Genomic DNA, 19,163 nt, shown 5'->3' on the forward strand with positions numbered 1-19,163 from the left:
TAAAAAAATGTTCAGAAAAATAATAAAAAAAATATAAAACAACAAAAACAATTTAAAAAAAAGTTCTTTTCAGAACTACCTCCCCGTTATTAAAAAATTGGTACAATATTTGCAACTGTGCCAACCTCTATTTCTCTTAGTTCGCTACCCAGTTCGCTCCCCGGTACGCGAACCGGAAGCGAACCCAAATTTTTTTTTTTTAAAAAAGAACAGTAAGTATAAGGGAAGGAAACAGACACTTATGTTAAAAGAAAGACAGCTATAAGGGAGTAAACTAGAGATACTATTACCCGTAATCCACTGCTGATGATGTCACATATTACATCATTCATGACATGCTCAGTGACATCATCAGCAGAGGATTGCGGGTAACAGTATCCCTAGTTTATTCCCTATAGCTGTGTTTCTTTTAACATAACTGTCTGTTTCCTTCCCTTATACTTACTGTTCTTTTTAAAAAAAAAATTTTAGATCAGTCAGAAACAGTGAAAGTAATGAAATATAAAAGACTACGTAGAATATGAGGACTGTATGCAACAACTTTGACACTTACAGAAGCCTCACCTTCTCCATGCCTCCTACACAGTTCTACATGTACATCATAAATGCAAACAGAACAGAATTAATTATACATGTTAAATGGTTTATTTTTGCTGTTCTCAGAATGTATCAAATTTCACTAAAACAGTGACTTGAAGGTATTCATCATATAACAGCGGGGAAAAAAAAACACAATCAAAATGATTGTGTTTAAAAAACCCATACAACATTAAAAATCAGAATTCAGAACTCCTTAAAGTTAACTTACTTTCCATGACGGCCAAGGATGTCCTATGAACAGCTTACACTCTGTTGTGCTGTTATTACTTTCAACCCGCCACTTTCTGAAAGAAAACCTCCATCGTTTTCAAAAACATGTTACATACAATAAATGACTTCTTGCTCTCTACCACAAGATTCCACAAGGCCAAATCTTGTCAGAGCCATGTATAACTCTTGGATTTCTTGTTAGCCAATCCCGTCTTTTCGCATTTCCACAACTTTCAGAATTAAAATGTTGAAGATCATTTACACAATCCTGGACTAGTAATATCTTCCCCTTCTTCCTCAATCATGTTCTACATTTCCTATCACACTGATACTGCTTACTATGAAGCAGACTTACACTACCTTTATGACTAGTACAATTATTTAATTCTCTACATCACAATTAATCACAAAGCAATGTAAAACAGTAGACAGCATTGCAGACTTACATTCCCTCTACTCCATGTTTTGATTGGCTGCTTCAATTAGCTTATAAAAAGAAACAGTTTTTCTGAACTCATTCAAAGTGCACGTATTTCTCCATAAAGTCCAGTGTTATGGTAAGAAGTTATGTCTCTGTACTACACTTATCCTCAAGGCCAAATCGTGTAGGAGCCATGAGAACTTCTTGAAATTCCTCAGAGCACATCCCGAGATTCTTTCCCTAAAATTTTGGTTTTAAAAACACCAGGTAAGAGTTTTTAAGGTCAAACGGCAATTTTTTTTTGAAAATTAAAACAGAATCATTGCAGAATGACCAGCCATTTCTACACTTTAAATAAGCTGTATAATGTCCTGATGTTATTGAAGGACCATCATGATATATAATTGCTACAGTTACAAAAGTCCTTCCTGATATTGAGAACTGTGAAGCCACAACATTTTTAATTAAAGTTGTCAATTTTGTTCCATCAGGCCTACATCGTTGGAACATTAAAATGACATACTGGCCATATGTTCGTATAAATAATGTGGACATCATTTCAGATTTACATTGGCTACACTCCATGTTGTGATCAGCTGCTTTTACTAGCTTATTAAAAGAGACTGATTTACTGTCTGGCAAAGTTAAATATATAAATCTTTCTGAGTCTACACTAGTAGTACTTGATACCCTACAGTTCTCGCAGTCATGCTGCCATTGATAAGAAAGCCCAAACAGGTGATCTACATCTACACCTTCATCATGCAATACATCAAGCATGTACATTAAAAACTCCTGACAATCTTGCTGACTATTTTGAGAGAATTGTGTTTGGCCTGAACATCTGTCTAACAGATTTCGAATTTCAGACACACTTTCTATGTTTGTTCTATCAGTGCTACATTTCTCTAACACAGAATTTAACAAACTGCAAAATCTTTGATCAGAATTGACCACAATCTCTTCTTTTACATTTTCTAGAGAAAACAAAACATTAACTACTACATTAGCATAGCAGTTGACACCAGAACTGTTTTCAAATTGAAAACCAACAACATCTTCAACAGAATCCTTTTTGTTTCTGCTTGTAATTTCAGGTTCATCGACTTTTCGTCTTTTTGCTACAACCTCCCCAGTATTGGTCACATTTCTTCGTTTCCGGCCTACCACACGTTTCTCAAACAAAGGATACTGAGGCAAATGTGGCGCATACTCTCTTCTCAACCTATTGTATTCCTTAACACAATCTAGATCCGCACAAATGTTTGTGACATCACACTCAATCAAGTACAATCCCGATAAAGTCCTAACTCGTGACAATGCCACATATGCCATACCCTCCTTGAACACAGAACTGCCAATATTCACCAATGCACAGTCTACACTTAAACCTTGCGATTTATGAATTGTCACCGCATATGCCAAGCAAACAGGAAACTGCTTACGACGAACATATAAGTCTTTTACAAGCAAAAATCTAGCAGAACAACGAGCAATTAGCTGTACTTCCTCAATGCCATCAAATTTAATTTTTAAAAATTCAATTCCATCTCTATTTCTGTATTTCACAAAATCAACAACATTACCCATTGATCCATTTACCAGACCTCTTTCAACATGTAAATTCCTTCTTAAAATTATACGGCAGTTCAAGCACACATTCAGAGTCTTTTCAAAACCCGCAGTTTTAGATATACTCTTCTCTAATGAATCCAATTTTGTTTTCAGATTCTCAGACAAAATAATTGTTGATCCCATATGCTCTACTCTGTCAATAGCTTCCAATTTCACAATCTCTTGCTTTTCTAAATGCAACATTTTGTTGTTGAATTTGGCACATTCTGCAAGAGTTGGCATCAAACATATTCCAGATTTTTTCTCAGTAACTTTCTGAAAAATATTCTCAGGCACAACATCTTTGTCTGGATATAAATTTGTCAGTAATCGTGCATGTAAAGCTTCTTTCCCATGCTCGGTCACTTTTCCAATTCTAACATCTTGTAGAATAGTCTTGTAAACTTCATCCTTTGCCTGACGCATATTTTCATGCAGTTCAGCATAATTGAAGTTTAACCATATATTGACGTTGCCAATACTCCCTAAGCACTTCCTGGTATCTTCATGCATGAGCATTTTGAACACAGGTTGCCCTTTCACTGGTGTCAGCTGCAGAAGATCTCCGAAAACAATGATGTGTTTGCCACCAAATAACACATCATACTCTGTTTTGAGAACTTCTTGCATTCTCAAATGCACAAAGGCAAGCATGACATTGGAAACCATGCTTACTTCGTCAATGATAAGAAGTTTCATTTTCCTCAAGACTCTTGAAACTTCAAAACAAGCATCTCCAGATAGCTTGTGATATTCTAATTTGTTGTCATGCTCCACTGGCAGCATCAGTAAACGATGTAAAGTAATCCCTTTAATGTTATGTGCTGCCAGTCCAGTTGGAGCGGTGACAACACAAGACAGCGATGACTCTGTCCTTTCCTGCAAATAACATGAAATTGCTTTAATAAGGAAACTTTTTCCAGTTCCCGCTTCTCCACTCACGTACAGTCGGACAGGCTTCAACGACGTACATGAGCACTCTTTCTTGTCATGACTTAATCCATGATCAATTTGCATGGTAAGTTCGTCATATATTTTCCTCTGCTCAACGTTGAGTTGTCTTTCCAACTCTTCTAAGTTAACCGCATCCTCCTGAGCATGTGCCATGGCTCTTTCCACTTCATTCATAGCAGTGGCAGCTTCATTTTCGATAAGAGGTCCTCCTAGTGGATCCTGACTCAATGAAGCAGAACTCTGACTGTCCTGAGAACTGTCTCTGGCAATCTCGGCTGCAATCGTTGCTTCCTGCTCAATTTCCACATTCAACATTTCTACATATTTGGGAAATGCAGGACATTCTATGGTCTCCTTGGCAGCATTGAATGAGTCTTCTTAACAAAGGAAATCTCCAAGCAGTTCCTCTTCTGCACGCCAAGGCTTAAAAAGTTGCAAAAGTGCTAAATAGAAAAACTCCTTTTTTTCAGGAGATTCGCCACTCAATTTTCGATGGTTTATCAAGTGGCATTTTCTTTGCTTGACCAGACATCCCTCACTTCCTATTACAGCATACACTCCTTTCTCAGTATCTTCTTTGATGTTCCTCTTGAATATGTAATTTTGCAGAACCTCATACAGACAAACATTCTCGAGGTGACTGCTTCGATTTGGATAATATGTATCCAACATGTTGCTCTTCAAAATGTCGGTACTGTTTGGCTCCTTTTCCGCCAAATACTCAATTTCCCGCACAGGTTTCAGAACTCGATTACGCGTTACAGCAAGACCAACACTCGCCCAAACGATACTCCTGGACTTGGCATAGAGACTTGCTGAAGACAACCGGTCAGAACATTCGTAAGCTCCGATTTCTCGATGCGACAACATCTTCAGACTGAAACTGTACAACTTCTTGCTGAGGCTCTTTTCATGGGAAATGTCCTCCCACATATCCTTCAATTCTGTCTTCTCTTTTTTGGTGATGTAAGATGTCACATACCGAGCCACAGCCATACAGTTATCAGCCACAAACTGTATATCCATGTTAGCATTCCACATGGACAAAATCACCGGGTTGTAGTCGTTAATGTACTTAGACTCTTCGTTCCTCTTCAAATTGTATGTGTTTTTAGGTGATTTCTTCATCACATTATGTCGCAGCGAAGACATCAAACTGTTCACTCTTCCTTTAGAAATCACCGGTCGTGGAAAGCCGAAACGACATTTGGTGTAGAACTTGTCTTTGTTCCGGAATTTACGACGACAGTACTTTCCACATCGATGGCTTTGGAAACGTAGAACTTTTTCTCGTAGGCTTTTTTTCTCCTTTGCGTTTGGAACAGCACACGTAGAATACTGTTCTATGAAACTCATCACTGAGTCTTCTGCATCCGTTCCAAATTTAGGTGCATCCTTGATCCACAGCAACATATGTATATGAGGAGCACCTCTTGCTTGGTACTCCTTCCTCCAGAAGAAATCCAACACCTCTCCAAGAGGTGGATTCTTCTTATTCATGATGAAAGACATCATACCTTCAAATCTATGATTGAAGTACCTACATACATTGACTGGATCCAAAGAGCACAGTTCTCCGGGTGTCTTGAATTCGATGTTTTCTACGTTAGCATTTGCCTCTCGTAGAAATTCAAGTAAGTCTTCCCAGCCATACTCAGCACAGCTCAAAGTGAGGAACCATGTGGGAGTTCCTAAGTTCCTTAGCATACATTTTAAATCACCATGACGACGGTACCAGTACTCATTAGTACCACGCTGACACGCCATGAGATTAATCAGGTGAGAATCCAAAATACTGTCTTGGACATTGACTTTATCCATAAAGTCACTTGCCGAGATGTTTTGCATGTGTATACCACTTTTCAAGATGTGGTTCACTGCATATGACAGTCCAGACAGATCGCTTTCAAACAGGAGATGAAACAAATAAGGAATGCATTGTCGAAACCTAGGATCTCCTGCATACAATCGCAAAGTCCGGTATTCAGAAGCAGGAATTTGATGAGGTCGCTCATCATATCTTCCTCCCTGACCTGTTGGAAAAAGCTGTGGGAAACACCGAGCTTCCAAACTTTCCTCCCAAACACTAATGGGACTCCCTTTCGCTTGTTTCATTTGAAACAACTCAATAGCATTCCCCATGACTTCCTTGGAATGCAAAGGATGAACACTATAATGTTCATATATTTCTTCACTAGTACAGGGTTCTACTTTCTCAATTTGACCAGCACACAAATCGCTATCCTCTTCCTCACTTACTTCCTCTTCTGCAACATATACATTTTTATAGTACTTATTATATTTTTTCAAATACAATGTTGCCCTTTTGACTTTCCTAACATCTACTAAATCTTGCCATATTTTCTTATTCTTTGTCGGAACCCCATTAACTAAGATAACAAGAGGTTCCTCTTCCACTTTTTCTACTCCAATTGTGTTAATGTTTTTCTTCAAATCTAGAGGCAAATAAACAACTCTTCCCTTTAATCCTCTCTGTAAATCTGATGGAGGCAATGTCCCTGTCTTTGGCTCCATTCTTACAATAGCCTGAAAGGGATGGATACTTTGAATCAAAATAGATTCATAAGTATTTAAATCCTTCAATTCAGAAGGAATCTCAACCAATTCCAGATTATTATGAACTGCTCTAGCAGGCATCTGGTTTTGATTTAATTTGTTACAACAATAAGTACACACACGTTGATCCAATCCCAAATCAAAACAATTTTCTACCATCAAGTATGTTGTAAAATCCTTCCATTCACTATTATTTTCCCTTTCACTTTTTCCATATAAATCCACTAACTTAGTCTGATTCTTATAATAAGTGCGTCGACAACACACACAAGTGAAATTTGGCCTCTCACTTGATTTCACTTCAAACGTCGCAATTTCCCTCTGGAAATTATCTGTACTGGAAACCTGTACACTATCTTCCACATTACTCTCTTCTTCTTGGTCAATTTCAACATTCTCCTCTTTACTTCCAAAGTAACAAAACTCAATTTCTTCACATATATTCTTCACATCTATTTCAGAACCATGCAAAAGAGCAGCGCATAATTGTTTAAGCATAATTGCTGGACTCTTAGCATAATACAACATTCTAACTAATTTCCTCACTTTATTATGATGCACTGCTAGCATCCTGAAATGATGAAAAACACTCTGGCATACTCTCCTGGAAAGACAAGCCAGTGAATGACCATGCAAACCTATCACTTCTCTCACTCTGCAAGGATCTAATTCTTGCAACAACTTCATTTTCTGCTTCAAACTGTTCTTACTAAATGACCGTATAAAATCACAAAGCAAATTGATGGAATCCTGTCGTACACTGCAAATACTACTACACTTCCAGGTGTACACAGGACCCTTAGGACGTCTCCCTAAAACCTCATTACCTAACACCTCTTCTATCTCTGTTGTCACAAGTTTTTCTTTTTCAACTGGACAACCATCTTTCACTTCATAAGCTCGACCACTGGTGTCAACTGCATGCACCAAATCATTATCCTGGAAATAACTCTCCTCATTAAAAAATGCCTCAGAGCTGGAACTATGCATCCATTCTCCAGAAAAAACTTCACAAAAATTACTACGATTAACTATTCTCTTCCATCTACTATTTCTTTTGAAATCATAAATTACCTTGTTTAGCTTCCGAATTCTATTGATTGTCAAAATAAATAACTTACGTTTAATTTCAAATGCCTGATCAATAACTTTCTCAACAATTTTTTTTCTCTTATAAAAAACCACTTTCTGCTGACCTTTCTTAATATTTTTTAACAAATTCCCAATTATCCTGTTGCGGAACATTCGTTTACGAATATCCCTAAACTCTTGTTTCCTTCTACTTTCATGCATAGAGTTATCTCTTACTCTAGCAGTAACATTTCTCATTGGCCTTTCCTTACCATTTGAATTCTGTCTCCTTTTCTGGAGTGAAACATTTTCTGTAGTAATATTTTTTTTACTACACATATTTCTTATGACTGTTTTTCGACTCTTACCCGGTGCTTTCTTGGTGACTTGACAAATCTTTTTGTTAGAGGACTGCTGCATTCTTCCATGGTCCTGCTGTCTTTGACGTTTTGCAGCCTTTCTTACTCTTTCTTTGCTAGGCATCCTAAAATCTTGAAATAATCTGCAGTTGAATCTGTGGTAAAATATAATAAAAAATTTTATTAACCACTATTACCCAACAGTAAATTAATAACAGTCATCAAAAACTTAACACACTACTTAAGTATATAATATACTGAAGCCTATCTCCAATTTTTCACTGAACAGGACTCATCTCTTCTTAACCTTGGATAAACCTCACCTACTCTGTGTCCCCTGCACATAATTAAATGTAAAGGGGCAGATTTATATTAACTAGCACATCCCCAGGGATGCACCAGTTAACGTGCACCGCTGCTCTGCCACCCACGGTGTGCCGCATTTACAATCAGATAGGACAAAGCTACATCAAAACCCTGCGCCTGCTTGAAGCAGGCATAGATCTTGACGCAGGTAGGCTGAAAGCTAAAGCAACAACTAAGTATCGTGTGCAGAAGTTACAAAAAAGGAAAAATGGCGTTTAAACCAGTAATGAGCCCATGCTAACGTAACACAGTGTAAAAATATCCAGGATCTACATCAGTTTGGGGTTCACGAACCTGGCAGGTACAAGGCACTGAGGCTTTCCACCGTGCATGTCTCATCCCAAATCATATGTTGTTTGTGAATGAAACAATTTCCCAGACCAAATGCTTTGGATTGGCTACTTCTAAAAAATTAAACACCCCTACTATCCCGGAGTTAGAGAAATATGATGGTTGGAGTAATTTTACTCGTTGTCCATTAAAGATTTACAGGCCCTACTCCGTAATTCTTCCTTTAACATTTCCAGTATAAATCCAAAAGGTTCACTGCTTTGGCAACGTGCCTTATCCACGGTTTAATAACGCTGCCTTTTGCTTTATATAAGTTTTCAAATTGTATGAAATATATACCAATAGGTCGTTATTAACCTTTAGGTAGTGGTTTTCTTCATGAGGTCTGGTCGCTTCCATACACATACAGATTTTCAAAGATGATCAAGACCTTTATCTGAATGGAGAGGAATGCACTGAGACGCCAGATCATTCACTAATGTGTAGGCACATACAGTTACACGGTTCATGCAACAAACACCGACCAAATATGGCTTGCGTGTTGCAAGGCACGCCAGTTCCTGCTATCATCCCCACGTTCAAGTTCTTGGAAAATGGTAGTTATTTGATGCTCAATAATGAAGATTGTTCTGGGTTAATTAAAAGTATTCATTTTATCGTAACAGTAAATGAACGGGTTATTTGCTGCAGAAATGTTCTATTTCCTCCCACACATGAACATAGGGAGTTTTCAATCTGGCCACAAATACCAACCTTGGGAGCACATTTCAACAGCATGGCAAGAATAAGAGCTCTTTTGTCTCAGAGAGAGGTGGCCTTGAGTTCGGCCCGTGAAACTTTCGTGCTTCACATAGCGAACACCCGTACAGAGGTGCAGACCCTTTTAAATACAGATTCGACTTTGCATTTCAGCAAGATTACCCATTCATTTCCATGCAGCAGGAGGCCCATAGGAATGAAGGTGCAATTTGCGATTAGCAATTACCTCATCGCAAATTACGAATTTTTCCGACGGTGCAGGGGTGTCTCAAGAACACCCTGCTGCACCCCTGAAAAAAAATTTTGGGGTCATATGGCGCACATACATTTTGAAAACATTCCTTTACCTCAAAAACGATTTTCAACTCATAATTTGAAAACACTGCACATGGGGAAATGACTTAAAATGTCCTTAAGACACATAAAAGCATTTTTTGATTGCCTTTGCAGCATGTTTCAGTCACCTTTAACATGCCTATGTAACGGAAACATTCAAAATCTAAATTTGCCATGCACAGGTGGGAGCATATTTACAAGCAATTTGCTCCACACACAAACTTCTTACATTGAAATGGGAAAAATAACATCAGAGACTCTCAATTACCTTATAAAGAAGCAGACACCATTATGTCCTTCTCATCAATATTAAAACCATTGCTTTTTCTCAAAAACGATTTACAAGTCATAATTTGAAAACACTCCACAGGTCCTATGCACATAAAAGCCCTGTCAGTACTAATACTTCACATTTTCTCCAATTACAATTTCTCAAAGAAACAAAATCTATTTGTGAAACACTTGAGACAAAGCAACATTTGAAAAACACAACTTTCTTCATAATTTTCTCCTTAAAGCACACTATTTTCTATCTAAATTAAAGAAATTTTTTCTCACCTTAGCAAATACTTTGAGTTTCAAAACAGTCTCAGAAACACACCAATTTGTCTTCAGCAGAGCAAAGGTATGCACTCCAGAGTCTGCAGCTATCAAAAGCACAGAAATGCTGTAATTCCTCACACAGATCTCTCATGTCACCCAATCAAAACTCTTCCCTCACTTTTTTTCAAAGCAAAACCCTTCCCCCCTCTGCCCCCTCTCTGCTTTTTCTGCATAGCAACCACCTCTTGCAAGACCTCTCACACAACAATGTTGCAATTGAACTCTGAACTCTCAGTGCACCTGCATATCCAAAGCATTCTTTCATTTAATGATTTTTTCTTCGCCACTCAAAATACATCTTTCAACGAACTCATCCATGCACACTAACTTTCTGTTTTCAGCAATCAAAATCCACCAATCACTCTTACTGCTTCATTAACACAGAAACTCCTCAGTTTTTTTCATTTTACACTCTCATTTTTTCAACTGCCATTTCATTGCCACACTTCATCTGACTGCAGGAGAACCTTCTCTCGCCATGTTTTCTGTCTGGATTGTTGGACATAGCTACATCTATTGGGCTCAAAGGTACGCTGAAAACAGGAATTTACCTAACCTCAATTTACAAGATGTGGAAATTAAGTGGTTTGGCCACAGAGGATTAAAATGTCACCAATTGATACCATTGGTGAAAACCTTTATGCATTTGCCAAAACCTGACCTGTTAATTGTGCACTGTGGAGGTAATGATTTGGGCACTTTGACTGGGGTAGGTCTGGAAATGCTTTTAAAGGACACCTTTGAGCAATTGATGGCACTTTTTCCTCAGACTGCCTTGGTATATTCAAATATATGCCAAAGACAGAAATGGAGGTGGTCGAACCAATTTTGTCCACAAATTGAGAAATCGAGGAAGCATGTAAACAAATCTGTTTCAGCTTACATGAGAGACCATGGAATGGGCTCCCTGTACAACAATAACTTGCGTTACTACATGCAAGATATCTACAGAGCAGATGGAGTTCACTTCTCAGATGAGGGCAACAGAGTTTTCACTCTGAATTTAAGACTGTGCATTGGTACCTACTTATAAGTACCTAAATGTACCATAAACCCAAAAGCTCTTCTCAGAGCTACCCTACATCTGATCACTCACAATTATTATTTTACTCTAACTTTTTTCACTAATTTTCAAGAAAGTACGCTCCCCAGTTCGCGAACCGGGCGCACTCCACGCAAAAAAACAAAAAAAACTGTATTTTTTTTTTTGCCCTGCGAGACCCTTTCAAAGCCTCCACATCAAACCTAGGAGGTCAGGGAGGATCTACTATGCCCCCTTATGGTCATTTGCCCCTTCGCTTTGGCCTCCTCTTGTCTCTCGATCCTACCGAGAGACAAGATGGCGGCCGCTACGGACTGTTTGGAATCTTTACAGACGCCGAAAAACCAATCAGCTTCGCAAACCTCCGTAACGCGAAAAGTACGAGAAGCGGAGCGCTGTTACAGATATATATCTTTTTTTGAACGTTAATTTCTCAAAATCCACTAGAGCACATATATTGAGACCTAGCAAAGGCACATCGGGCTACCAGTCCCTACAATTTTGCCAAGTTTCGTGCAAATCCATTCAGCCGTTCGATTATTATTATTATTATTTTTTTTGCCCCGCGGTGCCCTTTTAAAACCTCCACATCAAACGTAGGGGGTCACCGACGATCTACTATTCCCCCTTATGGTCATTTGCCCCTTCGCTTTGGCCTCCTCTTGTCTCTTGATCCTACCGAGAGACAAGATGGCGGCCGCTACGGACTGTTTGGAATGTTTACAGACGCCGGAGAGCCAATCAGCTTCGCTTCGCAAAGCTCCGTAACGCGAAAAGTACGCGAAGCGGTGCGCTGTTACAGATATATATCTTTTTTTGAACGTTAATTTCTCAAAATCCACTGGAGCACATATATTGAGATCTAGCAAAGGCACATCGGGCTACCAGTCCCTACAATTTTGCCAACTTTCGTGCAAATCCATTCAGCTGTTCGATTATTATTATTTTTATTTTTTTTTGCCCCGCGGGGCCCTTTTAAAACCTCCACATCAAACCTAGGGGGTGAGCGACAATGTACTATGCCCCCTTATGGTCATTTGCCCCTTCGCTTCGGCCTCCTCTTGTCTCTCGATCCTACCGAGAGACAAGATGGCGGCCGCTACGGACTGTTTGGAATGTTGACAGACGCCGGAGAACCAATCAGCTTCGCTTCACAAAGCTCCGTTGCGCGAAAAGTCCGCGAACCAGAGCGCTGCCCGGTCCGCTGTTACAGATATATATATTTTTTTAAATGTTAATTTCTCAAAATCCACTGGAGCACATATATTGAGACCTACAAAAGGCACATCAGGCTACCAGTCCCTACAATTTTGCCAAGTTTCGTGCAAATCCATTCAGCCGTTCGGGCTAAAAGTGAGGCCAACCGCCCTATGGAAAACTCAATGTTAAAAACACGTTTTGGGACCCCCCTTTTTTCTCGGCCCCCCCTTGACGAACCCCCCCAAAATTTTCAGGGGCTGCTCAGAAACAAAATGTGCCATTTTCCTGAAAATTTCAGCCAATTCCGTCCACAAACGCCAAAGTTATTAGACATAGAATTTTCAAAAAACCCATAGAGAAAAAATCCTAACTATATATACCTACTGGCGACCGCCAGTAGGTAATATATATATATATATATTCACTGAAAAAACCATAGGTTATAGACCATATATAGTTAGGAATTAGCATTTACAAAACCTTGAAAATTCACTGAAAAAACCATAGGTTATACACCATATATAGTTAGGAATTAGCATTTAAAAAACCTTATTTTACTCACACAAAACCAATGAAATTCCATATATAGTTAGTTGTACTAACTATATATCGCGCACCCGCAATCCACTGCTGATCATGTCACATATTACATCATTCATGACATGGTCAGTGACATCACTGATGACATCACTGATGACATCTCAAATGACATCACTGATGACATCACTGATGACATCTCAAATGACATCACTGATGACATCACTGATGACAACATCCAGTGACTGTATTTTTCTGTAAAGTTAAAATATGTCTTACATATTTAAGAATGAGTGGATGTATAAGTGTCTGGATGAAGGATTTAGTAGGTGCATGACTGACTGTATGAGTGAGTGGTTAAATGTGTCTCACTGAGTGCATGGGTTAGTGACTAAACTGTCTTAATTTGTGCATCATTATGTCTGTTGTTCTGTAAACTGCTGCATGTGTTGATCAGTAGCTATATGAGTAACTATATGGGTTATTGATTGGTTGCCCAAGCATTTGTATGGGAGACTGAGTGTGTGTGTGGGTGGCTGGGAGGTGTATGACTCTGTGCATAGATGTATGGGTTCAAAAGTGCATGTGGAAACAGCTGTATGGGCGGTTGACTGTGTGCATGACTGTATTGGTGAGTGAATAGATATCTCAGTGCTACATGTCAAAGTAAGTACATATGTAAAATACAGTACATGTGAGAGTTGACATATATAAATAACTGTGCATAAGAGCCAGTGAATGTGTGAGTGGCTGTATGGATCATTGTGCACTTGTATCCAGGATTGTATAAGTGAGTAAATATGTTTTAGTATATGTTTGAATAAGTAAGGTGTGTATAACTGTATAGTTGTGAAAATGGAGGTGTGATTGATTCTTTGCATGACTGACTAGGTGTGTACGTAACTCCATGGATGAGTGACAGTCTGTGAGTGTCTGTTTACACTGAGTGTATCTAAGGTTATATTAGAGTCTGGGAAGGACATGGCTTTTGTAGTTCGGACTGGACTGTTCCCATGGGGCACAGGGTCAGCGCTGATTTGCATATCGCCATTGTCTAACCCAGGGTGGTGTGAAGTGGAAAAACGATGGATTTGGGCCCAGATCTTTGGACTGGGGTGAATGTGTGACATTGATCCACATTCTGTCCATCATTGTTGTGTTTGCAGGTACCGCTCTAAGTGTACTGAGGATGCTCAGACGTGAGTCCCAGGCACTCCACACCACTGGAATCAAGCTAGCCGGGCTGATGAGAGGTGTTACCTCGAAACCGGGCCGGTCCTCGGATGCTTGTTTCTGTTCTGGGAAGGACATGGCTTTTGTAGTTCGGACTGGACTGTTCCCATGGGGCACAGGGTCAGCGCTGATTTGCATATCGCCATTGTCTAACCCAGGGTGGTGTGGAGTGGAAAAATGATGGATTTGGGCCCAGATCTTTGGACTGGGGTGAATGTGTGACATTGATCCACATTCTGTCCATCATTGTTGTGTTTGCAGGTACCGCTCTAAGTGTACTGGGGATGCTCAGACGTGAGTCCCAGGCACTCCACACCACTGGAATCAAGCTAGCCGGGCTGATGAGAGGTGTTACCTCGAAACCGGGCCGGTCCTCGGATGCTTGTTTCCGTTCTGGGAAGGACATGGCTTTTGTAGTTCGGACTGGACTGTTCCCATGGGGCACAGGGTCAGCGCTGATTTGCATATCGCCATTGTCTAACCCAGGGTGGTGTGGAGTGGAAAAACGATGGATTTGGGCCCAGATCTTTGGACTGGGGTGAATGTGTGACATTCATCCACATTCTGTCCATCATTGTTGTGTTTGCAGGTACCGCTCTAAGTGTACTGGGGATGCTCAGACGTGAGTCCCAGGCACTCCACACCACTGGAATCAAGCTAGCCGGGCTGATGAGAGGTGTTACCTCGAAACCGGGCCGGTCCTCGGATGCTTGTTTCCGTTCTGGGAAGGACATGGCTTTTGTAGTTCGGACTGGACTGTTCCCATGGGGCACAGGGTCAGCGCTGATTTGCATATCGCCATTGTCTAACCCAGGGTGGTGTGGAGTGGAAAAACGATGGATTTGGGCCCAGATCTTTGGACTGGGGTGAATGTGTGACATTGATCCACATTCTGTCCATCATTGTTGTGTTTGCAGGTACCGCTCTAAGTGTACTGGGGATGCTCAGACGTGAGTCCCAGGCACTCCACACCACTGGAATCAAGCTAGCTGGGCTGATGAGAGGTGTTACCTCGAAACCGGGTCGGTCCTCGGATGCTTGTTTCCGTTCTGGGAAGGACATGGCTTTTGTAGTTCGGACTGGACTGTTCCCATGGGGCACAGGGTCAGCGCTGATTTGCATATCGCCATTGTCTAACCCAGGGTGGTGTGGAGTGGAAAAACGATGGATTTGGGCCCAGATCTTTGGACTGGGGTGAATGTGTGACGTTGATCCACATTCTGTCCATCATTCTTGTGTTTGCAGGTACTGCTCTAAGTGTACTGGGGATGCTCAGACGTGAGTCCCAGGCACTCTAGACCACTGGAATCAAGCTAGCCGGGCTGATGAGAGGTGTTACCTCGAAACCGGGCCGGTCCTCGGATGCTTGTTTCCGTTCTGGGAAGGACATGGCTTTTGTAGTTCGGACTGGACTGTTCCCATGGGGCACAGGGTCAGCGCTGATTTGCATATCGCCATTGTCTAACCCAGGGTGGTGTGGAGTGGAAAAACGATGGATTTGGGCCCAGATCTTTGGACTGGGGTGAATGTGTGACATTGATCCACATTCTGTCCATCATTGTTGTCTTTGCAGGTACCGCTCTAAGTGTACTGGGGATGCTCAGACGTGAGTCCCAGGCACTCCACACCACTGGAATCAAGCTAGCCGGGCTGATGAGAGGTGTTACCTCGAAACCGGGCCGGTCCTCGGATGCTTGTTTCCGTTCTGGGAAGGACATGGCTTTTGTAGTTCGGACTGGACTGTTCCCATGGGGCACAGGGTCAGCGCTGCTTTGCATATCGCCATTGTCTAACCCAGGGTGGTGTGGAGTGGAAAAACGATGGATTTGGGCCCAGATCTTTGGACTGGGGTGAATGTGTGACATTGATCCACATTCTGTCCATCATTGTTGTGTTTGCAGGTACCGCTCTAAGTGTACTGGGGATGCTCAGACGTGAGTCCCAGGCACTCCACACCACTGGAATCAAGCTAGCCGGGCTGATGAGAGGTGTTACCTCGAAACCGGGCCGGTCCTCGGATGCTTGTTTCCGTTCTGGGAAGGACATGGCTTTTGTAGTTCGGACTGGACTGTTCCCATGGGGCACAGGGTCAGCGCTGATTTGCATATCCCCATTGTCTAACCCAGGGTGGTGTGGAGTGGAAAAACGATGGATTTGGGCCCAGATCTTTGGACTGGGGTGAATGTGTGACGTTGATCCACATTCTGTCCATCATTCTTGTGTTTGCAGGTACCGCTCTAAGTGTACTGGGGATGCTCAGACGTGAGTCCCAGGCACTCCACACCACTGGAATCAAGCTAGCCGGGCTGATGAGAGGTGTTACCTCGAAACCGGGCCGGTCCTCGGATGCTTGTTTCCGTTCTGGGAAGGACATGGCTTTTGTAGTTCGGACTGGACTGTTCCCATGGGGCACAGGGTCAGCACTGATGTGCATATCGCCATTGTCTAACCCAGGGTGGTGTGGAGTGGAAAAACGATGGATTTGGGCCCAGATCTTTGGACTGGGGTGAATGTGTGACATTGATCCACATTCTGTCCATCATTGTTGTGTTTGCAGGTACCGCTCTAAGTGTACTGGGGATGCTCAGACGTGAGTCCCAGGCACTCCACACCACTGGAATCAAGCTAGCCGGGCTGATGAGAGGTGTTACCTCGAAACCGGGCCGGTCCTCGGATGCTTGTTTCCGTTCTGGGAAGGACATGGCTTTTGTAGTTCGGACTGGACTGTTCCCATGGGGCACAGGGTCAGCGCTGATTTGCATATCGCCATTGTCTAACCCAGGGTGGTGTGGAGTGGAAAAACGATGGATTTGGGCCCAGATCTTTGGACTGGGGTGAATGTGTGACATTGATCCACATTCTGTCCATCATTGTTGTGTTTGCAGGTACCGCTCTAAGTGTACTGGGGATGCTCAGATGTGAGTCCCAGGCACTCCACACCACTGGAATCAAGCTAGCCGGGCTGATGAGAGGTGTTACCTCGAAACCGGGCCGGTCCTCGGATGCTTGTTTCCGTTCTGGGAAGGACATGGCTTTTGTAGTTCGGACTGGACTGTTCCCATGGGGCACAGGGTCAGCGCTGATTTGCATATCGCCATTGTCTAACCCAGGGTGGTGTGGAGTGGAAAAACGATGGATTTGGGCCCAGATCTTTGGACTGGGGTGAATGTGTGACATTGATCCACATTCTGTCCATCATTGTTGTGTTTGCAGGTACCGCTCTAAGTGTACTGGGGATGCTCAGACGTGAGTCCCAGGCACTCCACACCACTGGAATCAAGCTAGCCGGGCTGATGAGAGGTGTTACCTCGAAACCGGGCCGGTCCTCGGATGCTTGTTTCCGTTCTGGGAAGGACATGGCTTTTGTAGTTCGGACTGGACTGTTCCCATGGGGCACAGGGTCAGCGCTGATTTGCATATCGCCATTGTCTAACCCAGGGTGGTGTGGAGTGGAAAAACGATGGATTTGGGCCCAGATCTTTGGACTGGGGTGAATGTGTGACATTGATCCACATTCTGTCCATCATTGTTGTGTTTGCAGGTACCGCTCTAAGTGTACTGGGGATGCTCAGACGTGAGTCCCAGGCACTCCACACCACTGGAATCAAGCTAGCCGGGCTGATGAGAGGTGTTACCTCGAAACCGGGCCGGTCCTCGGAGGCTTGTTTCCGTTCTGGGAAGGACATGCCTTTTGTAGTTCGGACTGGACTGTTCCCATGGGGCACAGGGTCAGCGCTGATTTGCATATCGCCATTGTCTAACCCAGGGTGGTGTGGAGTGGAAAAACGATGGATTTGGGCCCAGATCTTTGGACTGGGGTGAATGTGTGACATTGATCCACATTCTGTCCATCATTGTTGTGTTTGCAGGTACCGCTCTAAGTGTACTGGGGATGCTCAGACGTGAGTCCCAGGCACTCCACACCACTGGAATCAAGCTAGCCGGGCTGATGAGAGGTGTTACCTCGAAACCGGGCCGGTCCTCGGATGCTTGTTTCCGTTCTGGGAAGGACATGGCTTTTGTAGTTCAGACTGGACTGTTCCCATGGGGCACAGGGTCAGCGCTGATTTGCATTTCGCCATTGTCTAACCCAGGGTGGTGTGGAGTGGAAAAACGATGGATTTGGGCCCAGATCTTTGGACTGGGGTGAATGTGTGACATTGATCCACATTCTGTCCATCATTGTTGTGTTTGCAGGTACCGCTCTAAGTGTACTGGGGATGCTCAGACGTGAGTCCCAGGCACTCCACACCACTGGAATCAAGCTAGCCGTGCTGATGAGAGGTGTTACTTCGAAACCGGGCCGGTCCTCGGATGCTTGTTTCCGTTCTGGGAAGGACATGGCTTTTGTAGTTCGGACTGGACTGTTCCCATGGGGCACAGGGTCAGCGCTGATTTGCATATCGCCATTGTCTAACCCAGGGTGGTGTGGAGTGGAAAAACGATGGATTTGGGCCCAGATCTTTGGACTGGGGTGAATGTGTGACATTGATCCACATTCTGTCCATCATTGTTGTGTTTGCAGGTACCGCTCTAAGTGTACTGGGGATGCTCAGACGTGAGTCCCAGGCACTCCACACCACTGGAATCAAGCTTGCCGGGCTGATGAGAGGTGTTACCTCGAAACCGGGCCGGTCCTCGGATGCTTGTTTCCGTTCTGGGAAGGACATGGCTTTTGTAGTTCGGACTGGACTGTTCCCATGGGGCACAGTGTCAGCGCTGATTTGCATATCGCCATTGTCTAACCCAGGGTGGTGTGGAGTGGAAAAACGATGGATTTGGGCCCAGATCTTTGGACTGGGGTGAATGTGTGACATTGATCCACATTCTGTCCATCATTGTTGTGTTTGCAGGTACCGCTCTAAGTGTACTGGGGATGCTCAGACGTGAGTCCCAGGCACTCCACACCACTGGAATCAAGCTAGCTGGGCTGATGAGAGGTGTTACCTCGAAACCGGGCCGGTCCTCGGATGCTTGTTTCCGTTCTGGG

The sequence above is a fragment of the Lissotriton helveticus genome, chromosome 4_2 (genome assembly GCF_964261635.1).
Source record: "Lissotriton helveticus chromosome 4_2, aLisHel1.1, whole genome shotgun sequence".
In the NCBI taxonomy this organism is placed as follows: Eukaryota; Metazoa; Chordata; class Amphibia; order Caudata; family Salamandridae; genus Lissotriton; species Lissotriton helveticus.